Below are 26,513 nucleotides of genomic sequence, written 5' to 3'. Positions count from 1 at the left end.
AGGTGATATGACAGCAAGGTGATCAAAAATCACCCTCCATTGCAGGGACTCTTCATATTCAAGAAGTTGCCTGCAGCGCCCGAGTAAGGCTGCTTTGGGCGTCATGTCTTTTCTGTCTTACATAGCCAGCTGCTCGTGTGTGAGGATTTTAGTATGATGGGGGCAGATTAGGTCTGTCTTCATGGTGCTATGCAAAGAACAGACCCAATCTTGGGGACTGGAAAGCTGCGCTAGGCTTCTCCTACGCTTGTGTTCCTGACTGACCTCTGGTGCATGGCTGTTTCATTTGAACACAAAGGATATTTTGTCCTGGCAGCCCTGCAAGCCTTGTCTGGGAGCTGAGAATCAACCCACTACATCTCGTGTTCTGTATTCTTATGAGTGATCGTTCTGCAGCCCACACTATAATCATACTTTATTTTCACATTGTTATGCTCTGCCACACTTGCACAGCACAGTTATCCTCAATAGGATTTATATAGACATCTCTTTTAGAAATGTGGCCTTCGAGTAGAGTCTTCTTCCAGTGTTAGACATGTGAGAAGACGGTAAACCTATTGTTTTATTTTATCTGTGCTGACTGTAGAACACATGAAGGAAGTATTAGAAATGTTTTCCTCTCCTACTAAAAATATACAGATTGGAATACCTTAAGAACAGAATGCTAAAGGTGTCTTTTTCATATAATCCATTCTTGGCATAAGAGTCCTCTTCGAGCAAGCTGATTATCAGTTTTATTTTATTTTTGGTAAAAAATCTATGCATACAAGATAACTGAAGATGTACTGTTAGGCTTTTTATAGGATAGATATATATATATGTTAGTCTTTAGCACAATAAAATATGGTTTAAAATTGATATAAAAATAGTCTGATTATGTCATCCATTTACTGAAATAATATCACTTTCAATACAGTCATGAAAATCTTGGTTTTACTGAAATCAGTAGGATAATTTCTGTGACTTTTAAACTTGGCTGTGGCTTAGATCCTTTTTCTACTTTGAATGTTCTTCATATTGCATTACTAGACTTTACATTTAGGAAGGCTCCTAATGTTTTCCAGTTGAGCATATTTATATTTATGCACATGTGTATGTTTCTGTGCAGAAACAGGCTTGAAAAGAGCTGTTTGCTTTTTTGCAGAGAGCCATTAAAATGTTAGTGTTTGCCAGCATATGCCACAGTCACTCTGATTTCAGTGACTGGAGACAGCCGTAGCAATAATGCCACTACCTGAGTGACTCCTGGTAAAGGAATGTCGGGTTGACAAGGAATGTTCCCAGCTTAGGTACCATGCTATATTGCTAAAGTGTCTAACAATCCATTTGTGCCACTCTGAGAAAAGGCTTCAGGCGCAAGGGTGAGGGTTTTGATAGCATCACACCCATTTGCCTCCACTCTCGCTGAAGCTGATGGGAGCATTACCCATGGGTTCAGAAGAACAGGGCTCAGCAGTGCTGCTTGCAGGAGGCACATCCCACGATTCGCTCCCCCTACTTACTCCAAAACGAGAAAATGCCTTGACCTATGCATAACTTTCTTGTGCTTAATTTGCCAGCTGCTGAGTGTCACATGTTTAATTTGGGCAATGTAAATAACAATCTCTTTAATAGTTAACATTTTCACTGACAACACAGTCGCTGAGCTTAGACAGCTGATTGCTGCTGCTGTAGAGCTAAGTCCTTAAATATTATCAAACTAATACCCTTGTATGGTCACACTGGATACAGATCAGCAAAAGCCGTAATCCTATTTAATTTAACACAGTCCCAGGGATTTTCCTCTACAAAGAATTTGGTCACATGCATACTGCATAATATTTTGCATAGTTCTTAAATATATGGCCCCTCTCCAGGAGCAGGGCTGTCCGCCAGTTTTAATGGCACTTATTAAATCCCATTGTACTCTGCACCACAGTCCAGATACAGGTATCTGCTAGAAAAGGCTCCATGGTTAGTAAAAATTTGTTGTGGCTTTGAGCTATGCCACAGCTCATTGTCTCAAGTTAGCTGTTTCACCCTCTGAGGAGGAGGTTATCCCTCAGGAAAGTTAAGATGAGAAGGGACTAAATTTTACTCACAGCACAGCCAAATCTCTGTCGTCTAAGATCTCAGATGTATAAAAACTGGCTGTGCTTGAACTGCCAGGGATTCTGGGGTCTGTGGCATAGGAAAGGTCTGATTTGTATGTGCTGAGCACAGGTAAGCCCATGTGCCTTCAACACTATGTGATTTTTTTGACACAGCAGCAGATTAGACTCACAGATTTAAGGCTACCCCATGTACAGTCTTTTTCTCCTTTTTCTTTTTTCCCTTCATGTAGAAATATTGTCTGAATGGAAAACGGAGACCTTGTCTCTCTGTTAGGGTCTCTTAGGTAACACTTGAGTATCACGGGCCAGCTGTAGATTGCAAGGACCACGTGTCACAGGTGCATTTGCAGACCCTTCAGGGCACATGGGGGTAGAGCTCTCTTGGGTGACTGAGCAGAGGTATGGGAGTCTAAAGGAAACAAGGCGTGCTGAAAGCGGTAAGCTACGTGGTCAGCTGAGTGTTCAGACAACAAATTCCAAATCCCAACAGGCCGAAACCACAGGATGCTCTGCCACCTACTCGGAAGCCTGATCTTGCAGGGCTCTCAGTTCATTTCTGTTATGCAATGTTTAGAGCATTTTATAGGCAGAGAAATGATGGTGAAATTTTGATCAACAGACTGGTGGGTAGTGAAGCAGTTCCAGACAGGGAGCGATCTTCTAACCTTCATTTTCCTGACAATTTCCAAGCATGTTGGGACAAATATGTGGCATGGGTGATTTCCATGTGAGAGTGGCCTTGATCTCCTCAAGAGTGCTTGGTAGCTAAAAGCAGCTTAGGCACAGAGGCTTCTCCACCTTCTCTAGCACCATGCTGGAGGTGGAAGCATTCCCCTCCAGGAAGCATAGAGAATGGTTTTAGTTGGTTAGGTTTCCAGGTTATTTTCAATAGCTTAGACTCCACCTGAATGGCTGTTGGCTTAATGCACAGAGTAATTACTAGTATTATTACTATTAATAAAAAAATAGTGTGTCTTCCAAAAGTGCCTAAGGAGCAAGCTAAAGTAAGCTTCATCTTGCTAGGTGCTCTGCAACTTTGGGCTGTCATTCAAGAACACAATAAATCCTGCTTCAGGGCTCCCAGTACTTGATCAAAAGCACCAAAGCCACATGAGCCAAAACGCTGACGCTGTTTGAAATAATTCTGCAAATTCAACTGGTTTTTTAAATGTTGGTAATTTAGCTTTATACTGGTTGGCTCTATGCCATCTTTGGTAACATCTTCCCCTAGCCATCCAACATTGCACCAAACCAACTGCAGCCTGTTTTCTGAGCACTGGCACAGAGTCAGCATAAACCCTGGAACAGGTGCTCCCGAAGCGTGACTGCGTGACCTCTTCTGGGTCAAACCTTTACTGCTCACAGATCTGGTGTTAGTTTTCATGGCAATGCGGTCTCAGAAGATCCAGCGATTTTCTCCTGAAGAGCTTGCTAACTACATAAACAAAAGAGCTGTCAGTGAAGAGGTTTAATGGCAAAGTGAAGGGGACAGAAAAGTGACAGCAAAACCCATTTTTGGAGGGGAAGTGAAGGAGGAGTGAAAGACTGTAAGGAGAATAAACAAATGGAAAGGTGAGGGAGGGTGAGGGCACAGAAAAGCAAGGAGAAATAAGAAAAGTGAGATAGATGGGGAAGCTGCTAAAAGATCTGGCTGAGAAATGAGAGAGGGAAGAAAGATTCAGTCAGAAGAGAAATAGATAGCCTGGGCATAACTGCAGAAAGTTGCTGTACATTGCATATTCCTTGCTTGGGCTGCTTCTACTTCTTCCCATGTTTGGCTGCAGCTTTTTGGCTTCTCCTCTTTGGGCTTCTCCTGATACCTTCCTGGAAGAGGACCCAGAGACACTCCTCTTGCGCACAGGTAGCAGAAATACTTTGCTGAGCCTCAGGAGCCAGCCTCTGCTGCACCCAGAGCTGTAGTCGTTCCTTTCATCTCCTCTTCTTTCTGGTCTTTGCTGGTTCTTACAAACCCTCCTCTAGTCTGGTGGCGACAAGGAAGGTGTAAAGGCCAGCAGCTGCCTGAAGAGTTTGCTCATCACAAAAGGATAAGCTGCTCAGTCTTCTAAAACTGATGCTTTAGCAGAAACACAGAACTTGATGACATGTAGCTCTCATTACAAATACTTGCACGTATAGTTAAGATGTCAAATTTACTGCACTCAGGCATGCATAGCAGACTCTGGCTTATTTACGGTATGTTTTCACATGTCATACATCTTTAATCAGACTAGAGTATGGACTGGTTTAGGTTTTTTTTTTCCATTGATGGTTCCTGCATGTAGATTAGAATAATTGTTATTGCTTTGGCTTATCTAGTGTCACACCACGAAGAAATTATTGGCAGTGATGGTTATTGTTGCACCCTCCAGCTCCTTCAGTCTGGATATGAGTTTGGATTAGCGACATGTGTTTTGGCTGCTGTATCATGATCCAACATTAGTCTTTTTTTTTTTTTTCCTTTTTTTTTCCCCCCCCCTGGTATTTCATGTGAAAACTAGAAGGCAGTGATGTGTATGCATCTGTATACTGAACCCTATAATAATAAGGTGATTCTAAATGCATATGGTTTCATCTGATATCAAGGTTACTAGGCACCATCATACAGCTCTGTCATCTGCAAACCTCGTCTTCTGCCCTATTCTAGGCTTCTCCTCCCTTACCTTCTTCCATATCTTCCTGCCTCTGACTGGGGGCCATGCTGCCCCACAGCTGCAGCTCTCCAGAAGGAGTGGAGAGCAGGTCTGGAAATGGACCATGCTCATCCCTCAACCTTCTCCCAGGTGCATTGTAGCAAACTAGAGGTGCCACACAGGTGAGGTCTATGGGTTGCAAAAGCAGTGTTTGAAGACCACAGTGACATTTTGTTTTCTTTCAAGAAAACCCTTTGTGCTGTTCCTTAAAGGTGTTGTGATCTTACTCTGAATAACTGTGTTGGAAAACATTAAAATACTGCAGTCTGTATTTACCAGGGGCCACATTTTCCTGCAAACCTTTTTTTTTTTTTTCCTGCTGACCTGATTTTTGTATAACCTTTAGTGAGTTTAGGCCTGCTGTCCCTGTTTCACAAGAACAAACTTCTAGTGTTGGCTTAGTATTTTCATTTGGCATCTTTTAGCATGTAAAATGTGTATAACCACAAAATGCTGAGGTGATACACATCACACAAGAAGAACATGGCTCCTGAATTGTCCTGGCAAGCCAACTGAGGAATTGGCTTGTGAGGAAAGGGGAGGAAGTCAGAATGGATCTGGCAACCAAATCCCTGTGTGCCTACCACAGTTGAAATAACCCTGATTTACTAAAAAGAAGAGAAAGGTAGCAATCTAATTCACAAAAGCTTCAAAATCTTTCTGAGTAATTCTAAAAATCTGAGGTAAGTAGAACCAAAAATCTTCTAATAAATAAATAATGAGTTATTTATTATTTATGTTACAAAACACACAGAATATTATATTGCAAATAATGTCTTCTGAACCTGTGAACTAGTAGTAAGATCACTCGTCACATTCTTTGTTCCTCTTCTGGTTTTTGAAATGCCTCTGTACATAAGGGTTTCCCTATATTAACAAAAGGGTCTGTTTTACTGAAAATAATAATGAAGTATTAGTTTCTACTGGTGTGAGCTGAATGCTCCTTTTTTTTTTTCTGTACACTGAAGTAAATGATGAAATTATATTCGTTTAAAAATATACAGATTATTTTGCATTATCTGAACGCTGATTTTACAGCCCTGATTCTATCAGAAGATAAACAAAACTGCCAAGGTTAAAACCAAAGGGGATCTGCAAGTTAAGAATAAGCTCGGAAAAAACTACTGTGATCAGGTTATCTGTCATTGTGAGATATGTACATACATACACATATGTATTCCTGTCCTCAAGATTTAAATGGCTTTAGGGAAATTCCTACTCCTCACTCCTTCTGGGTTTTGAGGATTTTTTTATTATTGTGATGGCCCTTTGCCTTCCCTGAGCTCTGGTGAGAGCCTGCAGAGCAGTGGACCAGCATTTGCCATTCGGTGGGCTTCCTCCCCTCGCCTCCATCCTTCCCCCGGGACTTTCACATATTCTCCTAGAAAGCCTATTTTATTAAATAAATCAAGCTTAGATTCAAATGTGTGTCAAAACATGCTTGCAAAGCTGGGCATGCTGATAAAGGAGCCTGCAGGTGGGCAGGCAGCAGTGGTGCTCACTGCGGGGGGACAGGTGACGGGTCAGCCTTACGTGTCCTCTGCTGCACCGCCGTGGCCGAGGCAGAGCACGGGGGGAGGAAGGCAAAGGGCTCCCTTTGACCTCTTCAGCTCATGCTGCAAAGCCTGTAAAAACATCTGGTCTTTACAGATTTGAAAGGAAAAACTTTTCTTTCACATAAGAATACAAATCGGGAAACATATTTCTTTACAAGACCTTGAAAATGAGTGTCGCCCACCACATACCTCATGTCCCTGAACTGAGGTAAATTGAAGCCAGGCATATATTTCTCTTTGATGACTCCATCAAGGTATGTTTTAAGTCTTCTCCCCAGTCCTTTAACCTCTCAGAAGATTCATGTGTAGATAAGGGAGCAGGCTTGAATCCATGCAAAGTAACAGCAGCCGGACAAGTGGCTTTAAAAAGAATAAAACAACTTTGTAGCTCTCTCTTCCTGCAAGCAATTTCCTTTTCCAGTTACAAATTTCCCCTCCTAAAAAAAAATTCCCTTGAAGAGGCAGAGGAGGCAGGGAGATAAACAGAGTTTGAATAACCCTGTGTATTCTGAAAGTGGAGAAATCTACCTCAAATTTTCCAGACATCTCTCAGATGCACAGATGATAATGTAAAACACCTCTAATTTGCCTGCTTGCATGTCCTAGTTAGTAACTCAGACAGTTTTGGCATCTACACATGCTTGTCAAAGATCCAGTGCTGTTTGACAGGCTTGCTCTGCAGAGAGTTTGAGCAGTGTACAATTGTTTGATAGCATGGTTAGTGTTAATGAGATTACTGTTACTTAGGAAATGTTTCCTATTCTTCCCAGCCTAGTAGTTTGTCTTATATTTGGCATATACTGCCAGGTCTAAGGACCAAAATCTGTTGTGAATTATACTTTGAAATGCTAGACCTGGTGAAAATATACCAGACACCCTCATCTGAGGCCAAACTTCACCTTGCTTTTGCAATTGCTCACAAAGACATTGTCATTTCTTCAGAGAGAGATAAATGGCTATAACGGCCCCTTGTAAGATCAGGAAGGCTGGGTGAATCAGGAGAAAATGTACTTCCTCACCAATTCCCATCTCCATAGAAACTCTGCGACTCCGCTCTGTCTTTTGCCTATACAGATTAGGCAGCCCGGTTTTCCAGTGACAGACAGCCACGTCTGATGCCTGTATTGTCTTGCGGAGGGGTATCTTGAAGAGCAGAATTTAAGCATAAAAAGAGAACTTTGCCAAGTGCTTAGCATTGCCTCCCCCAACTTTCAAATTCTTCCTGTTGCTTTTCAGGTTCCTAAGAAAATTTCTCATGAGAATCATCAGTATTTGCTGCCAGGGTACCCACAACTCTGATGATGCTTTTGTCAATTTTTGCATCAAAGGATGCAGTGTTGTTGAAAGACTAGTGCACACTACCCAGTGTCACAATTCATGTCATTTATGGCGAAGACAGAGAAACATCAGGAGCAGACTATGGGATGCTAAATTAAACATAAAGCTTTATTTTCAAATTCATTGAATAGTTTATGCATGAATGCATGTGTTTTTTCAGCAGTTCAGATAAGCAGATAAAGATAGTATTTTTTTTAATGAAGTGAAATATATGAGAACATATTCATTGATTATTGTTAGGACAAGAAGAAGTTATTAAACTGCAGTAGATAAACATCAGCATGCAAAGTTCTTTTGTTAATAAGAAGAAATTGATAGATTTATAGACTTTAAATTCTGGCAAGATCACTTGATTGTCTCATCAGCCCTGTAAATCAAAGCTATTAAATCTCACAGTATTACCTCTGAGCTGAAAAGAGCTAGACAAAACATGTTGGTAAAACAGTACATGAAACAAAAGATGCAATTCAGCTTGACAGAAGCTTTATAGCTTTGGGTCAAATCTACCTTCCTTAAGTTTTAAAAATAGAGAGAACAACTGAAATTGAAGTGCTGCTTTCCCCAGTTTTTCAGCTTTGGCTAAGTGAACTGTATTTCATTTTATCTGTGAAAATGGCATGTCTGTTATCTTTGTTCTAGGCTTAGTCTGTCACACACACATAGCAAAGTCATACCCCTCAGAAAAGCATCCAGTTTTGTCAGTAGGATTTCAAACAACAAAAGTTTCTAAAACTTCTCATTTTAGAGGTTGATCATCCATTTTGTATGAAAACCCAGTGTATAATTTCTTATATAAATATGTCCAGCTTCAACGTTCAACCTGTATAAGACCTTCTTCATTGTTAAAGGGCCCCCTGTTTTCATCTCATAAATGTACTTATGCACTGTACTCAAGTGACTCTCAATTTTCTTTTTAATGGACTAAATCTGTTGAAGTATTTAAGACTCTCTTAGTAGGGTATATTCTATTGTTTTCCATAAGTCTGTGACTCTGCTTATAAGAGGTCCAATTTTTCCAATATATCTACCCTTCTAATGAATTTATCTTTGCTATAGAGAACAATGAAGTCACCGCTCATTTCTCCTACATTTATACATCCATGGATTATATTACCCCTCTGCCTCATAAGCATCATAGTAGAAGCTTATGTTCTATTGTTTGCCTACTTTGACCCTAAATAATTTCAGAAAGGTTGCTTTTCAATACACTACTCCAAATAAATTTCAGAATGCCATTTTAACGTATGCCCTAGGTTTATAAGTCTGCAATAGCCAAAACTCATTGCAATTTTGTTTTTTGAAACAGTCTTATCCAGCAGTTGAGATCACTTTGCACATGTGCTCTGTCTTCATTAATACATGCTAACATTGCTAATGTGCAGATCTGCAGCACTTTGTATTTGCAAATTATTAATTGAAACGATAACTGAATTTAGGCTTCACGCTAACATGACCAGAAACATTCTCAAAGATTTTTTATCAATAAGGGTTTGAGATTTCAATTTGAGGAACAAGATTACATACTTTGATTTCTTTACACATGTATATTTAAACCAAATACATCTGCTGCTGCTTCTGCATCCTTTTCCCCAACCCTCTTGTTCCTCCATGAGATGAGTTCCTTATCCCATGCTCTCTGATTCATTGCTCACGTTATCCTCAAGTTCTTGTCTCCTCCACAAACTCTTCAGCTCCATTTTCAATAAAATTCTCTTACTTTTTTCTCTTGATGGTTTTTGAGATACCTTCCCTGACCTATAGTTAAAAGTACAATATAGAAATAGTATTGCTGGGATGAAAGATGGAAAGTTGTATACTAACCTCACACTTCACTTATAAAGACTGCCCTCAGCCCAGAGCCCCAGTGTTGAGCAATTTATGCTATATTGATTCCAAGGAGGAAGAATTACTGTCTGACAGCTATCACACATCCTTTATTAGCATCCAAAGTAGAATTGGGATTTAGCTAATGAGGTTTAACTATCTCCTCTTGCAACTTCTAGAAGAAGTAGTCACTTTGGAGGTACAGTTAATATCAGGGCTACATCCTCTTGTCACACTTAAAACGTCTGAAGCACATTGTCCTTGGAGAATTTGGGCCCTTGCCTGACCACCACATGGGCAGAGCTGTGACGATTTCTCTGTCTCTGCTCTGTCATTATTTCAGCATAATAAAAATATGGAGAGAGACTGGAGTTTTACAGTTTAGAAGAAATTAATTCTTTTTGTCTTTGTGTACAAGATTTTTTACCTACACTTTCTGTAATACTGAAAAAACTAGGTAGCTATGCAGTGTTACATGTATTAGGCACAAAACAAAGGTTCCAGAGGCATCCTGACGCTGACTGTTGACATGTGCAGTTTACCCAGAAGTGTATGTAGTTGGTTCTAGCAGCAGCCACTGGGCTATCTGCTGTGCTTACACATCTGATAAGAGTTTCTCTCTGAGTGATCATATAACATAGGCCAATGTGACAAATTTTCTTCCTATGTGATTTATGAACAGCAAATGATAGAAAGTATTACAATGCTATTATGAATTATAATGGCCTGCTTGGATCCCTTCTCCCTCCTCTTGACCACTTAGCCTTTTAACATTACAAAATGGCTCTGGCACGAGCTGTCAGAAAGCTGAGCACCAAAGTCACTGCTGCACGGTGAGGTTGTCTGAACACATTAATAAGGAATTTGTCACTACTCTTAGAAATGCTTGTTCTCAATTCTTTTTCTTTTTTTTTTTTTTGTCTGTTTAGGGAGCTCTGGGGTCACTAAATGTTATCATGGGTCAACCATGGTACTCCTTGCAACCAGGAAAAAACCATGGGATTCATCACTCCAATATAAAAATACTGAGCTAGATACGTACTTGTGAGCCTGCATTAGAAAGCAGTATTTTCTGAATCAGCCTCATCATAAACTACAGCTTGATGATTGCTTTTCCATGCCACTTTCTCTCTTCATTCACTCTATTTTTTCTCTCTATCAAGGAATATTGCGTTTTATTTTTTTAAGAAGTACTCACAGTAATCGGAGTCCTTATATCCCTACCATGCTCCTACATAGATATCATGCCAGATTATCCCTTAAATTACTGTTTTTCAAACAGCAGGGGACAAACCAAAATGCAAAAGGGGGTTGGAAGGAGCCGTCCTCCTGACAGAGCTGGAATGCACTCCTTCCTTGGGACAGAGGGGAAAATGGAAGGATTTGGGAGGAGGATATGGGAGTGAGGGGGAACCCTTCTGACTCAGAGAGGTTGGGCAAAATGGACACGTTACCTGAAGTAACTATTCAAGTGTTAGTTTTATGGGTAGGGATTTTGTTTATTTTTGGTTCTATTTTTCTCCCATTCCCTAACAGCAAACAAATGCTAACCTTTCTTTCCTAGGACCACTTTCCCTTTACAAAAAGGGTAAGCGATGGAGGCAACATCATTGCTCGATTTTTCAATAAATACAGACAGGTTTTCAATGGAAAGCTTTGAACTGCTGAGCCCAGATTTCGGTGGGAATGTATGTAATTGTTGCCACAGGGATGGGCTAGGACAGAGGGAATTGCTGGTGATATTCTTATCCAGGTCAAAGCATATCCAAATGCCTGGTATGATTCCAAGCTGGATTCAGGGGAGGTATTAGGAGCTGCCACTAGTGACAGGAAGTGGAAGATTACATCATTTTCACCCAAAATTTCCTATTTTAAAAGGATTTTGCTGTGAACTGCAGCACAGCCTTATAAAAATCACACATTGCCTGTCTTTTTTTCAGCTACTTGTTCTTTTTCTCCGCTTTATTAGTGAAAATTCAAACTGTCTTACTTTCCAATGTAAGATGTCTTCAAATGGGTTTTAGCCTCTAGAGAAAGCTCAACCAGCAACCATATATTGATCTTTCCTCATCTGGTGGCTACCACTGCCCTTTCCTCACACTGTTACTCCTGTGCTTTCCAGGCCAGCTTTTTAATCTGTACCTAGAGCAGACAGTTACCAGAAGAGTTTCTCTAGGGGAACCTGAACAGTTCAGCTACTTTGCTAAGAAAGCTTTTCTTACGTACCCTTTCAATATACTTGAAAAGAACATTGTTTTGGAATTGCATTTTCCATATTTTTTTCAGCTTCTTTCAGTTCCTGCTTTGAAGAAAGTAGCTCATTGAGAGCTCATAGATACATACATGATTACTATTTTCCCCAGAAAAAAATTAGCACCCAGCCAGTTATGTCTTTTGAAATAACGTATCTTGAAAATGGTTGCAATGCACAACCAGGTCTTACTCTGAATATGTTACAAAAAGAGTTTCTTTTCTTTCCATGGACAATTGAAATGGAAACCCTTCTGTTGACTGGCCAGGCATTTATACAATTTGTTAATGATTTTCTTAAGGGACACGTTGGTGGTATTGATTTACAGCTGTGGAGAGGAAAAGGTTCGTTACTCTGTTTAAATGTGAGTGCCAAAAAGATGACTGTTAAAGGTACCAGAGGCTGGCTAAACACAGCCTCTTCATGACAGAATTTCTTGTATGTTACCTCTCCCAGAAAGCCAAACTAAATGCTACATGCCGGATTTCCCATGTGTTTTCATTCACCATGACAACTAGCTAAATGTGACCTTGACTTGTAAAATCACGTGTTACCATCTGTAGTAAAAGAGAGCTGAAGATGAAAAACTCCTTAGCATTTTTTCTCCCAAAGGAAAGGTAGGAGTATTATGTGATTTCCTCTACCTTTGGACAATGTGGTAGGAAAATTCTTTTTAATTAGAAATATCATAGAAAGAAAAGAGGTGCATTTGTGTTTAAGGCATGAAACATCAAAGTCAATGTAAAGGCGTATTTTACTAGAGTAGTATTAGGATCGCTCAAACATTCCACCGATACTGGTTTTCTGTGGAAAATAGTTTTTAAACTTCTTTTTTTGTGTGTGCCTGAAATATTTGCTTTTTATAACATTTTCTCCACCCTTCTGTTTTTGAGGTTCTCAAGTATTGAGTTAGAATCCATATTCCAAATGAAGTTCACTGGAACTGCTATTCAGGTCTCTTGTGTCCCTTATGACCCGATGACCCAGGTTTGCAGCCAGATGTCACCTCCTGTGAGCAATCACAGGGACCCCCAAAATTCAAATTGCCTGGGAAGAGGGGAAAAAGGAAGGAAAAACCTCTGGGCCTTGGACTGAAGGTAACACAAAAATACCTTTTTTTTTTTTCTTTTTCCCTCTTTTTTTCACCCATTAGCATCTAATTGGAGAAAGCTCCAAGAAAATTTAAGCCAGTGAAGAGGAATTTTAGGAAAGTTAAAGGTTGCTAACTTCATTTTTTTTCCCCAGAAAGCCTACCATTTAGGTCTTTCTTCCGGAACTGGAAAGCTGGAATCAGTTTTCTGATCCTTCAGAGGATTTTGACATCTATGTCCCATTTTCTACAGCAATGTCCCAGCCATCAAACATTGGAGATGGGAAGTTCTTCAGCTACAAGTTTTCTACCTTGCTAAAACAATTAGACTTCACATATAGGGTATTCTGAGCTAAATGCCCTTTGGTTGTCCCTGTAAAATGATCCCATCCTGCAAAACACAAAAGAATGCATATTTCTGACACAAGGTGGGAGTGACTCAGACTAGCCTTGTGTCAGAAAAGGGCTCTGCTATTCTGTTACCCAAATCTGGCCAGTTTTTAAGCCTTTTCCAGTTTTAGTTTGAACACTCTCAGTTGAAACTTTGTAAGCTTTTGGCAACTCTGTTTCCAAATAATATTTTTACATTTGAGTTGGATATGTAATTGAAATAGACTGTTTGGGGCATTTCAGGCTATCAGACCCATTTAACCACGTCCTTCAGGTTTTCCTGCCAGGTCCTGGCAACATGCAAAAAGAAGGTGTTGTATTTGAATGAAAAAGAAACAAGGCTTGTATAGCTGAGCAGCAACAGGAAAACTAGAGAAAGATGGCAACAGAAATAAACGAGGGAGAGAGATTGGTTGGAAAATAATACTGCAAGAGGAATTGGGATGGGAAGGGGATTTGGACCTAAGGTAACTGGGCCCAACTGGGATGCAGGATAGAGATGGCGGGGAATAGACAGAGGTCTATGCATGCCCCAGCACATCTTTCTCTAGAGGATAAGAAAAGGTCACAGTGCTTCTGAGTCTCACTTGTCTGCACACAGGACACAGCTCTCACACCCTGCAGCACAGCTGCCCATGCTGGATATGCTCCAGCTTCTGCAGATCCCATAGCAGCAAGCAGTTTTCCATACACATAAGTATCAGAAGTTACTGTGACAGCACTAAGCCTTCAAGCTCTGGGGATGTCCAGCACAGGTTTTGATATGAGAACAGAAGGGAAAATTTCTATTTTCAATCAAGAGTTTTGTGAGTAAATTCCCAAGGTATTTTCTTTTTTAAATACCAGCTTGGGAGAATATAATGTTGCAAATGAAAAATGCCAGAAAGTAGTTTGCCTGCCAGACTTTCTCTAAGGTACCATACCCTGGCACCTTGCCTACACAACCCCACCTCCTCCAATTCAGTGGGCTCATAGGGGTGTCCAGGAGTAGTCACACTGACTGACGCGAGCCATCTACCCCACTGAGGTGTTCAGAATTGCTCTTTGGGGGCACTTACCTCTCTCCCTTAACTGCACAGGAACTTGGTTCTCAACACTAAGGTAGATGCTTCACTGTGAAGGCATCCAGATGATCTTGACTCTGCTGTTATCCCACAGGCCATCATCCCCACTCTATAGAAAAGCTAGACCTTTTCTGAGAAATAATCAAAGCTAGCTAACAAAGACACCCCTGTTTGTGGGACTCCTTTGTTTGCTAAAGGTAAATCAGGTAGGAATGTCAAGAAGGGGAAAATGAACCTTGTTGCTAAATTTTGGGGTGCTCTGTGATTTGTGGCCATTCAATGAAGCCAGATTTTTTAGATGGTCACATATTTTTGGCATGCCTTTTTTGGTAAATTTGTAGAGAATAAAAATACTCACTCTTGGAGCTGGAGTAAACAAAGTTATTCATGCTTCAAGTAGATGAAGCTCTTCTTAACGTGAAGTACCTTCAAAAATACCAGGTCCTGGTTCTTTACATTACATGCCTAAAATACTTTTGCCCTTTTGACCTTAAGTTCCCCCTCTATGAAATGATTATAATGCTTGCCTCTTCCAATGTGTCCCTGTCCTCAGAAACATGCTGTAAAAATAAATTCATTTTGTTCACAAAGCCCTTAGATACAACATTGTGAGTAGGGCCATGAAAAGGTTCATGGGGAATTTAATAACTCTGCCTTCAGAGCAGGATATGAATTGTGTATAGTAAATAAGGCCTGCAGGCACAAATATTGTGTAGCTGCTCATTATTTGAACTCTGCCCATCCTGCGTGTTGAACAAGAAGAGAGGAACGGAGAAAAAAGGTAATTTTACTTTTTATATTTGCTTGTACTTCACCAATTTTGCTTTTCATACTTAGCTTCTGAAAGCTTGCCTTGCCAGCTTTCATGGACTTTTAAGATATAAACAACATGCAATTAAAAGAGTGTTCTTCAAATCAGCAGGAGGTTTGCATTGCATGTAGCTCCCAAATTGCTCCTGGCTACATCCATGTTTTGATTCAGATCAGATTCTAGACGGCTGAAAAGGGTCCGTAAATATATCTGTTCCTCAGAGTGGGCCTTTTCACTGCTCTCCCGTCATGATGTCAGGGAATCTCAGCTGCCATCAGTTAGGAAACCTGTGCTGATAATAAAGCCTTACTGTATTTTTTGGCACTGAGAGTAGATAGAATTCCTCATAGAACTGAGTAATTAAATTAACATAAAATAGATTTTTGAAGAACATTTTTTTATGCCTCACTATTTTTTGCTTTAGTATTTAAAATTCTTCTACTGTTTATGTATGTACTGTTTATGGTGCATCCTCTCATATGAGATAGAGGACCTATAGTTCCTAAAACACAGCAAAAAGCTAAAACAAATGTGCAGAATGAATCTTTCAAAATCGTAAGTATAAGAAGGTGGTATGTTATTTCATGTCATCTTTTCTACATTCTGTTTAGAAAAAAAGTCTTAGCATTCTCTGTACATCTATAAAATAGATAGTACTGATAAATGAGCTTGAGTATAGTTTGCCTTCACTGGCCTTGCTTATTTTCCATCTTTTTTAAAGTAAGAGTCAAAGATAAACTTCTCTTTAGCCCCTGAAAAGGCAGGGAGAATCCCTCTGCAGAAATAAGTAGTTGATGTGATGAGATGGATTGCTTGCCTGCCACAAGGATAGCCCAAATGATGGGGAGTGAGGCTGGGCTGGGCTGGTGCAGTCAGTCAGGTGTTACCTGTTCAAATTTGAAAAGATAGCCTCCAGTGCAAGTTCTTATCTGGGGTAGTCAAGTCAGCCATTGCAGCCTGGGTTTTTTTTGGAACAGCTGCATGACGTCATGCATCATCACACATGCACCTCTCTACTGAAGGCGGAGGAATTTCTGTTAAACCTAAGCCCCTGCTTATTATATACCAAGCCTACTGAAGCTGAAGAATATCTTCCTCCTAAAATCCCTTTTTCCCAGTTAGCCATTTCAGACATCTTCAGAAATAACCATCTGTAGTACAGATGCTACAAGTTAAAGATCAAGTGGCAGACTTAATGCTGAATTTCACTTTTGTGTTTAGACTTGTATGACCAGGTCTCATTCTCTAGTGGATTTATATGATTCTATTTTCCTCTTAAAAATATACGAGAGAAATGCTCACAGACCCTTAAACGTAGCAGTATGAGTACAGCACTATAATTAATGCCCTGGTCTACTCCCTCTTTTTTTTCATTTTCAGTGTGTAAGTCCTGTGGAGTTTGCAGATTGATTCAATTGCAAAGTTAGATTCCCACTGTGATGGCAGTTTTCAAACCACTGGGCCTTTCTGCCTGTCCTGCCAGCCGAGGAACAATGGGTGCTAATTAAAACCCTGCTTAAAAGGTCCCCCTTTACTTCAGCGTTTGAGGCTTTCAGGGGGCAGACAGGGGAAGGATGCCTTGTTCTGTTTATGCATATGCAAGCACTTAGTGAGCTGGGTGGCTGACTGTGGGTCGAGAAAACACTACAAAAGCCTGGTGCTTATAGGAAAGGGCTGGATTTCAACCTGATGAGGTTAGTTAACAAACTAGACTGAAGAGGGCTCAGCTGTATTTTCTTTCCAAAATTTGAGGCACATTTCAAAATAGGGCTTGCTTGTTTATCACTTGCTTCTACTGAAATATTCAGGTCTCTCTCTTCCTGTATTAAATGTGAGCAGTTCTCATAAAGTGCAAGGACAGCAAGTAGTAGAGTTTCCTTTATTTTTACTAATAAGATTAGTGTTTTAAAGAACTGCTTTTGTTGATCAACTGAGCTATCTGTGCCAAAACGTATTTATGGAATAAAATTACTTTTTTACATCAAGGGTTTGTTTCTTGAGCCACTCTCTTCTCTGTTTTTTTAATGGAAAAGATCCCATCAGTCATTTCTGTTGCTCAGCAATATAACTGAATTCTAGGAAGTATGCAGACTTCTGCCATTTCTGAGGAGGCAAAAATGAGAAATGAACTATACTTTAGAGCTTTTTTTGTAAATGTATATAAAATTGTTCAGTACAAGAATATGGCAGATAAAGAATTAGCTTCATTATGTCAAGCAAATTCAATATGCTTTGGTTTTCAGCAAGAGCAAAGAAAAGAAAACACAGCATTGCAAATAAACTCATCAATAAGCCACACAGGTTTTTGTTTGATGTCATTTGTAACTGACAACTTGATCAATCTCACATTGAATAGTCCCTTAGAAATAGGAGAGTAATAGGAGCAGAATCTGTCTCAAGTCTTTTGCTGAATAGCAGTTCACTTGGTGGCATTCACAAACCTGTCCTAGCCTTCTTCAGCTGTTTTTCTTGTATAAAACTATCCTACCCATTGAGATAGCAAAAAATATTTTGTGGGGCAAATTGCGTGTTATTGATAGTGAATGGTCAAAATGAACAATTCGGACAACCTCACAGTTTCACAGGTATTATTCTAAACTTTTCTTTTCTCCCAAGCTCTATGAAGAATGAGTGCTTGTGCAGAAATCAGGAATGCCTTGCAAATAACTCACCCACCAAAAAAAGACTATTAATTTATCTTTTCTTGCTGTCTACAAACACTAAGAGGTTAGCTGCATAGGTATTTTAATTAAAGGATCAATAAGATATTTCTCATTTTTTTCTTTACAGCCATATGCTGTAATAATTAATACTGCTTAATAGAGCTACTTGCATGCTGAAGGCTGCTTAAAAGACTGAAGATGTCTAGGATCAGGGCATATGGCCTTTGTTGTGAGCCACATGCACTGAGGAATAAAAGCAGCAAAGCTCAGCCTCCTACTCTTGCTCTGTCACTCAGTGGCTGTTCACAGTGTGATTCCTGCTGTGGTGAGAAGACAACGGCTTTTTTTCTCCTTGTTTTTTTTTTCTCCCTGTTTTTCTCCCTGCACTGCCCCCCCCCCCCCCTTTTCTTTTTTTTTTTTCTTTTTCTTATTTTTTTTTAATTGTTTTAGCTCTCTGTAGAAGCTGGGAGAGGAGTGAGACTGTTTGGGAGAAACCTGCCTCTGTCCCTGCATTTTCCTTCCACTTTTACCCATCGGGGCAGGCAGAAAGGGAAAGCTCCTAAAGAAAGGGGGACAGGGCCTGATCCAGTGTGTGTGTCCCCCTTGCCAGCCTTCTCATGGGCACAGCAACATCCATATGAATGCGAAAGCAAGGTGCTTCTGACAAAACAGCAGCCACAAGCCCTGATGCGCGTTGTGGGTTCATGGACTGGCAGGAGCTTTGCTGGTGCAATGCCCTGCACAGCTGTTTAGCTCTGAAGGAGCACAGCTGTCACGCAGCCTCCAACATCTGATCCCGTACCTGCACCTACCGCTCTGCCTCGCCAGAATGAAGAGACAGGAACCACGTGAAGAGCCCCTCTGTATAAGAAACACCTACAGCAGGTGCTAAGGACCAGTTCTGCAGAGGTCTTTGAAGACCTCTTGAACAGGCACTTCAGAGGGTGAAGACAGAAGAGTTGGGAACACCTCAGCTAGGCTGTTACTCCCTTATTCACTGGAGCTTTTTCAGGGAGGCTGGATTGCTCGACAACAGGAACTGAAATGATCAAATCATAAAGGCTGTTGCCAGACCTCTATTAAGAAAGAGTGAACAGCATTCTGCCTGGTTACAGGAGAAAGCAGTGATTTCTCAGTTGCTGTGGCTACAGGCAAGAATCCAAAACAGATTAACAAAACCCTGTTAGTGGGTAATCCCTGGAAAGGTACTCTAACAGAAGACTTTTCCCTCCTCTGCCAGCATCACCCAGTCTTACCTAGCTTCTTGCTTTGATAACTAAACCTTGAGAAGGTGATAATTTCAGCTGGACAACTGGCCAGCATCATACAAGCTTACTGTAAAGGAGATGTACATCTCAGCACCAGGTGCCTTCTGATCTCATTGCCTCACCTACTCATCTTCACATCTGCTGCTGCCTCTGCCACCTCAGGAAAGGCGATGCCAGCTCAGGGCTTCATTTCTCATCAGATAATAGATCCAAATGGTCTAACTCACCTCAGCCCATCTATCTCTATTTTCCTAAAGGATCATACCATCTGTTCCTCAGCTTGATGCTAGCTTGCCAAATAAGATTTTCTCTGGAACGTGCTCCTGATTGCTTCTGGGAAACTTTGAAAATCTGAAAACTGGGAAATTTTGAAAACTCAGGGATTCCTGGGAAACTTTGACAAACTGCCCCACTGCAGTAATGTAAAACTGGATGCTGCATCTCATCTCTCCTGTGACCTTCACAAAGATACTGTGTGAGATGGTAGCAAGAAAAGGATTTCACCATTTTCACAGTTTTTTCACACACTGAAATGTGTTGGCTGTCTTACCTGGTGGGTCCCAATCACCAGTGACATGACATTATGTGCTCTAAAGCCAGGCTAGCTCTGTCACATACACTTCTTCACTGCTCTCTGCTCGGTATAGGCAGATCCAGCATAAAACTGAGCAGTTGGCCTTTGGAACGAGCTTTCAGTTAGAGCAGGGTAGGGAGGAAGAGGTGGAGGAGAAGTTATTTCTGATTTTAGGGATGGTATGCACATGAAGGAATTTCATGACCTGGGAGCAGGTGACTAAGCTGATGACCCAGGAAGCTGCACCCAGACAGCTGTACCCAATAAATCTGTTTGGTGAAGGAAAATGAACCAACTGTTACCCTTGGTCTATCCAGTCTGATCTAAAGAGGGTGCCTGAATTTTGCTGCATGATCGGCAGACTGTTTTATTAAGATGCTGCGCATGGGCTTTAGGATATTGCATTCTCACCATTTTATGATGTTCTCCATACAAATGATAAGTAAATCTCTGCTTGCTTAAGGACAATAGATTCAAGGTTAGCCACCAAATTCTTTTCAAACACCTCATTTATACAGTTGCTGAGCTTCAATCTTGAGTGAAGTGCATGGGTGCCACGATTCACATAATTGTATGCCAATCAATTTTTTCTTATCCCCTGTTCTATCCATTATGACTAAACTTTAATATAACCTGTGAGACTGGCAGGGGGGTCATGTCCACTTTTGCACAGAAGAACTTGTGTTGTGCAGAACTGAGGCAGGCAGGCATCCTGTGGGATCTTTCTCTTATCCCAATTACCTGTGACTGTGCGAATCAGTGTGACTGCTTAGGTTGCTTATATGGCAGAAAGGTCAAGAATGTATGGAGCCTTCTGAGAGTCAAGGCAGCCCTGCAACACTTCCTAGCCCAGCTCTGACAATGCATGTGCTTTGCTGTGTGCTCATGCATAAGCCTTGCCCTAGACTCTAATGAACTAAAAGCTTGTGATTACTGTAGTGCACGTTTTAACCTAGATCAGTCTAACTCAAGCAGGTGGTTAGGTAACCTACCATTTAACCCAGCCTTTGCCCTCTGATGGAGTCTAGCCAGGAGCTGGATACACTGAATGTTATTTGAAGCTGGCTTGGAAATGTTCTGAGTTTAATCAAAGGCAACCTCATCAGCCTGGTTCTGGTAAGTGTAGTCCACAAGAGAGTTGAGCTTCTTCATCTTGAGTTTCCATCCTCTCTGTTCTCAGGGAAGGAGCTGAAAAAAAATCTTAAAAGTCTATATACCGATGGGAAAGCATTTATCATCATTTCACTCTCTGTTATTAATTTTTACCTGTTGCCAGGGAAGTATTCGTAATTCTCAGCGACCAATATTTTGGTGGGTAATCGTGATGTTCTGTGATGTGTGCTTATGTTTCCGATAGCCCTTGGAAGCCCATGCCTGACCATTTTTAAGAATCCAAGAGCACTTTTTATTTATTCTACAGTTTGCTACAGTAGTGCAGAGTAAATGAGTTTTTGCAGTGGGGCAAAATGTGACACCATTTTGTGGTTTTAAATGTGTCCCTCAAAGTATATGTGGATGAAACTTCCAGCAAGGAGTGACAATATGTGTGTGGATGTTGATCAAATAGGTGAATAATTGTAATAAATTTACACTTACCATATCAGTTATAAACATCCTTTCAGTATGTTGCAAAGAAACATTTTCAGAAACTGTGCCACTTAATTTAAATGTGATTTGAATACAGTTAAGTATATTCTACTGGACTTGGTAACAAAATGCAGATGATGTGCGCTAAAAAGATGTGATGAAGTCATACAGCTTGCTGACAGCAGAGATTTCACATACCCATACCTTATTCTGAATTTTATTGTTTCCTGCTCTGGGAAGCCTCAGAAAATGTAACAGAGAGTATTTTGATAATCCAGGTGCATTTATAACTAATGATGAGACAAATGCCCGTGCCTATAATGTCTGTAGAACTTTGCATAGTGAAATTTTGTTCAAAAGTGACATCAGTAAGTTTGTACTAAAATATCAAAACCTGCTGCCTAAAAGTGGTAGCAAGTGCTCAGTCTGAAAAAAATCTAACAAAAAAATAACAAAAAGCTGATTTCTGTTCCCTGTTAGTGCTGAGGACCTTAGCACTGTGCACATAGTATATAAATAAACCGCTGTGATCAACACCTGAGAGCTTATAAATGTCTGAAATGTATGGTGACAATTTGCAGAACTTCTGCATTGCTCCCTCATGCCCACTTGCAAACTATTTGGATAATCTGGAACCTGTTAGGCAATACCAAATACCGTTGTTTGCTGGTCTCCTCTAGGCTTGCACAGCGCAATAATAAACACTGCAAGGAATGCTTCAGTTTATACAGGGGAGTGGCAGAGACATGCAGCTTTCCTTCACTTTTTGTGATGCAAGTGTGCCTGATAAAATGAGTCACAACTGAACTGCCTTAGCCACCTGGTAAAATCATGCCTGCTTTCAGCTACCAGTCTTACATCTTAGTAGTGCGCTGTTTTCATCCAGATTTGCAGTACCCGTCATTCCATGTGTCTGAGTGTTTGTGTTACTGTAGTTTTATCACTCAGGGTCTATTTGCTGCGGGAAACTAGGTCTAGAAAACTGTATACATTGGGCTCAGTTCACCTCAACTATAACGCTATGGATCCAAGAATATGTGGCGGCCAAATTCCCCTGTAGCTGTTTGCGGCGAGCAGATGGAAATTCCGCAGAGGTCTCTGGACCTCATTCAGAACTGACCTGAATGATTGTTACTCATCAGGTGTAACTGGTCATTAAAAGGCTTTTAAGTGTTTCCAAGCTGCTCCCCAATTTATCGCACAGTGTGGATGCAGGGGAAAAAAAAAAAAAAAATCAAGTTCCAGTTGAAGAAAAGGAACAGTAAAAAGAACAGAGAAGGTCCTGTTCACCTTCTACGCTCTTCTCTCCTTGTTTCTTTCCTGCTCTTTTCCCCTTCTGTGCTGTTTGCCATCCATACACTCTTCACATATCCCTCCCATCACTAATTCCTACACCGTCTAAAATGCTTTTGAGTCCTATTTCAGTTCTTGTGTTCAATAGATGTGAGTCCCATTGATTTATGCCAGGGCTGAATCTGGTCCCCATAGCATACCAAATTGCTTCTGCACACACGTGGAATGCCAAATCAGTGTACAGGCATACTACTTTGTAACTACTTTATTAGTCATTTACACTTGGCATGAAATTTATACCCTTATTTGTGCCACTGCTGAGTCTGAACTGTTACATGAATTTGATCCTGTACAAAGCTGGCTGGTTCAGAGGACTGGCGGCAGGTACAACACCTATCCCTTGTAAATTAGTAGCTCAAATTCTAATCAAGTCATTAAATCAAACCAACCAAAACTTCTTTCTGCGTGATGCTGTTGTGAAAATGAGGTTGGTCCCTTCCTGGTTCCCAGTACACGTGTGTCAACACCACAGTTGGCTCTAATTAGCACCCTTGCTGGCTACGAAAGCTCCTGGGCCAAGGATTTAAGCAGGCAGGGAGACTGAACTCTTTGTCCTGGCCCCAGGTCACAGCAGGTTGATGAACAAGCAAGTCCTACTTCTGCCTCAGCTGTAGCTGCCTTCTACGTTCCGGGACTAGCAGCCTGGCACCTTCCACAACCATGCTGTTTTCATAAAAAACATATAACTCTAGTCTTATTGTATAATATAGGTATTTTGTCTATTTTTCAGGGAAGTTTTAGAGTTAATAGGACTGTGGTCTGAGGAGGGATTATAGGATTTTGACCCCTCTGGGATCATTGTCCTAGATTTCAGCCTTGGCAGGTGGAGCAATCCGTAACCAGCTGACATTTTAGTGGCTAGTTTGTGAGTCAAATATCTTGTTTTGTGTTTTCCTTTTTGGTTTGGATGAGTTTATATGGGTTTCTGAAATATTTGGGAAAGTTGCATGAGCTTCATGGTGCCACGGCACCTTCCTTGAGCCAAAGAAATTGCTTTCCTCATTGAGAAATCTCACTTCAAAAGAAGCTGTAATGTTTTTTAAATTACTGTTTCAGATGGCTTTTATTTCCAAATGTCTGCATCACTCAGAAAATCTGAGTTTATCCTGGTTTGTGGTATTTCTGATTTATTTTTCCTGTTTAGAGGGATCTTTTTTTTTCTACATGTGTCCACTTTCTACACACACACACACACACATGCACACCAAGAAGAATTTGGAGTGACCTCTGGTCTTATTTCAGTTTAAGGAAGGAAAATAAGAATGTAAAAAGAATCTGGATCTCAGCCATTACAATGAAAAACATCTGTTGAAGCCTTTGCAAGTATAAATTTATCTTACCATGGACATGATTATTGATTAAAATTCAGATTCTTATTTTCTAATAAGTTTTTTCAGCTTCATAATCTGAAAAAGGAAAGGTAAAGACCTGTTGCAGGTTGGTGCTGCTGTAAAGCAGAGCTGACCAAATTTTATTCTAGCCACTACCTGATGGTGGTCCAGCGAGCTGGACGATCACACGATGCTGGCTCCTTTGCTCTCTTTCTCACTGCTAAATTACATAAAATAGTTTCCTACTGTTGTGTTTCCATGTAAGCAACCAAACAAAGCACTATGGAGGTATGGTGAGGCCCCAGACTGGAGCAGTGGCTTCTATGACTGTGTATGTGAAAGGTGGTTTCAGGCAAATCTGTAAACCTACTATTCCTATTTCAGCAAATCTATCATATCTGAGGAATGCAATGTCTCCGGAGTTGCAAGGACACCAAATTCCTATAGCCAAGCTTAGTTTTGGCAGTCTGGCTATGAATGCGTATTACACAGTCTTGCTGGGATACCGATCTGTTTTGGGATCTGTGTCGGAGTCGGGACTTGCCCTTGCCTGAGTCATAACAGCAGATCTGAAGAGTCAGAAGCAGTCAGACCTGGAAGGGTGTCAGCCCCCGTCCTGGGCTGGGCAGGGAGCCCTCCGGAGCAGCCTGCCACAGAGGTCTCCGTGCTCTCTCCTTGCAAAGAAATTTTGGCAAAGAAACAGGAAGACACTCTTTCTCATAACAGATCTCATCACACAGCTTTCTTCAACATGGAATTTTGATATAATTGCACTGATTAAACTCCTCCTTGTGATTTAGTTTCCAGGACTTCTGCAGGTTTAACAAGGAAAGCGAACTGCGGTGAATGAGTTGTCTGTACAGTTCTGTTCAAACTATAAATGTATCTCCTACAAAAAATCCCCTCTTTGTGCCCCGTGTTGTTTTTTTTTAATCCTCCAAACCCATATCTAATCTAAAGGCATAAATCACTTTCCAAGATACAGTAAATTAAATGGGCGTGTTATGTTGCCTTTAACAGTTAGCTAACGAATCTGGTCATGGGCTTACTTAGCAATGTTTGATAGAAATTGTAAATGATGCCTGTTTTTATTGGAGCGAAGTAACATTTAAGCATAGGTAATACAGATGATAAATTTGCAACACTAGCAAACTGAAAAACACATGGGACCCGTATGTGTGCCAATTCAAATACAGCTTTATTAAACGCACTTGATTTTAAGCTACCTTTTAGTATTCCATTTAGCAGTTTAATGAGAACCAGTTATAACATAGCTGGGGTTTTTTCTGTGCCCAGAATTCAGCAAGCTACACAGCTGACACGCATATCAATTTAGGCAGACAACATCAGAAAATACAATGAAGGCCTTTACTGTAAGTAAATATAGGACATCTATGTGACCTTCTAAGCCAACACATTGTTTACACAGTCTGCTGAGAACATCTGAGGCAGAAGCTATCAGTGTTTCCTTGAGACCTTTTAGCATAAAGACTGTATCATGAATTAAAGAGCTCAAGCTGTTGACTACAAGGACTCCAGCGTCACTAGAGAATGGTACCTAGCAGTGTCCATTCTTACATTAACATCTGCAGCCATTGAAATGGCCACTTGCTCCTGAAGGCAGGGGAGCAGTCTATTATGGACATGTTACAGAGTCCTCTTTCAGCTACTGTTTCGCTGAAGTGCCAGGTGCAAAAGACATGCTCAAAAAGAGGCTATAGAAGAGGGTAATGGTCACATCGATTACAAACTGATAATTGCTCACTCACTATTTCCTTGGTACTCAGCTGACTAGCTGTTTCAGCAATTATTTTCCCCTTCTTTATTTCTGTTAGTGGTGTGCCCAATATTGGGGACTGTTTCCCTCTTTTATAGCTCTAACCCGCTATTGAAATCCTGGAAGTGTAATGTATAGCATTAGCTCTAGCGTGTATGATTAATGTAATCACAAGCTTAGCTCTGGAAGGAATCTACCCTGTAGTTTACATTAGCTGTTAGACGACCCAAAATTCTCTCCTCTCCCCCACCCCTGTGCAAAGAACTGGTTACATGTTTTCACTTTTCATTTATTCTTACGATTTTGCTAAGTCTGGCGAAAGAGCTGACTGCCTGCCATTTTCCACATTCACAGTAACCTTATAGTTCTGAGTTCTGTTTTCAGATGCACTGGGATGATGAGGGTCACAGAGCACCATGCGTCTTTGTTAGCTTAGCTACTGCATCTGTGGCTGCCGATTTATATAGGTTAGAATACAACTGTTCAGAAAGATATTCACAACAGTCTGCAACCACCTCTTTTTCTTTTTCCTTATTTCTCTTTTTTTTTTTTTTTTTTTGACAATTCTTCATCTTTTTTTTTTTCCGGATGAGATATTATGAGGAGTGACATCCTTTGTGTGAAGTAATCAAATCATTGCTTTTTAAAGATAGGCAAATTACCGCCATTCAATTTCTTTAGTTATTATTTCTTTTCTCAAGTAAGCAATCTCAGCTTACAGAAAGATTTCAAGATCAAATGCAAGTTGACTATATTTTATTTAGGCTCCAGAAATGTAGTCTGTTAAAAAAAAAAAAAAAAAAAAAAAAAAAGAAGTTATAAAGAATTAAATTCCATGGCAGCATATACCAGC

General features: G+C 40.5%; 1 long non-coding RNA gene across 1 annotated transcript in view; it reads right to left on the bottom strand.

Moving 5' to 3' along the window:
* Positions 1–5,060: 5,060 nt before the first annotated feature.
* The window catches only part of LOC308060214, a 41,595-nt gene continuing 20,142 nt past the window's right edge, over positions 5,061–26,513 (bottom strand). The window contains exon 2 of the long non-coding RNA XR_013926647.1: positions 5,061–26,440. This is a non-coding gene — a long non-coding RNA (uncharacterized lncRNA). The remainder of the gene's footprint in view (positions 26,441–26,513) is intronic.

This window comes from Falco punctatus, assembly GCF_963210335.1.
Source record: "Falco punctatus genome assembly, chromosome: 3".
Classification (NCBI taxonomy): domain Eukaryota; kingdom Metazoa; phylum Chordata; class Aves; order Falconiformes; family Falconidae; genus Falco; species Falco punctatus.
This window is presented reverse-complemented; position numbering and strand designations above follow the sequence as displayed.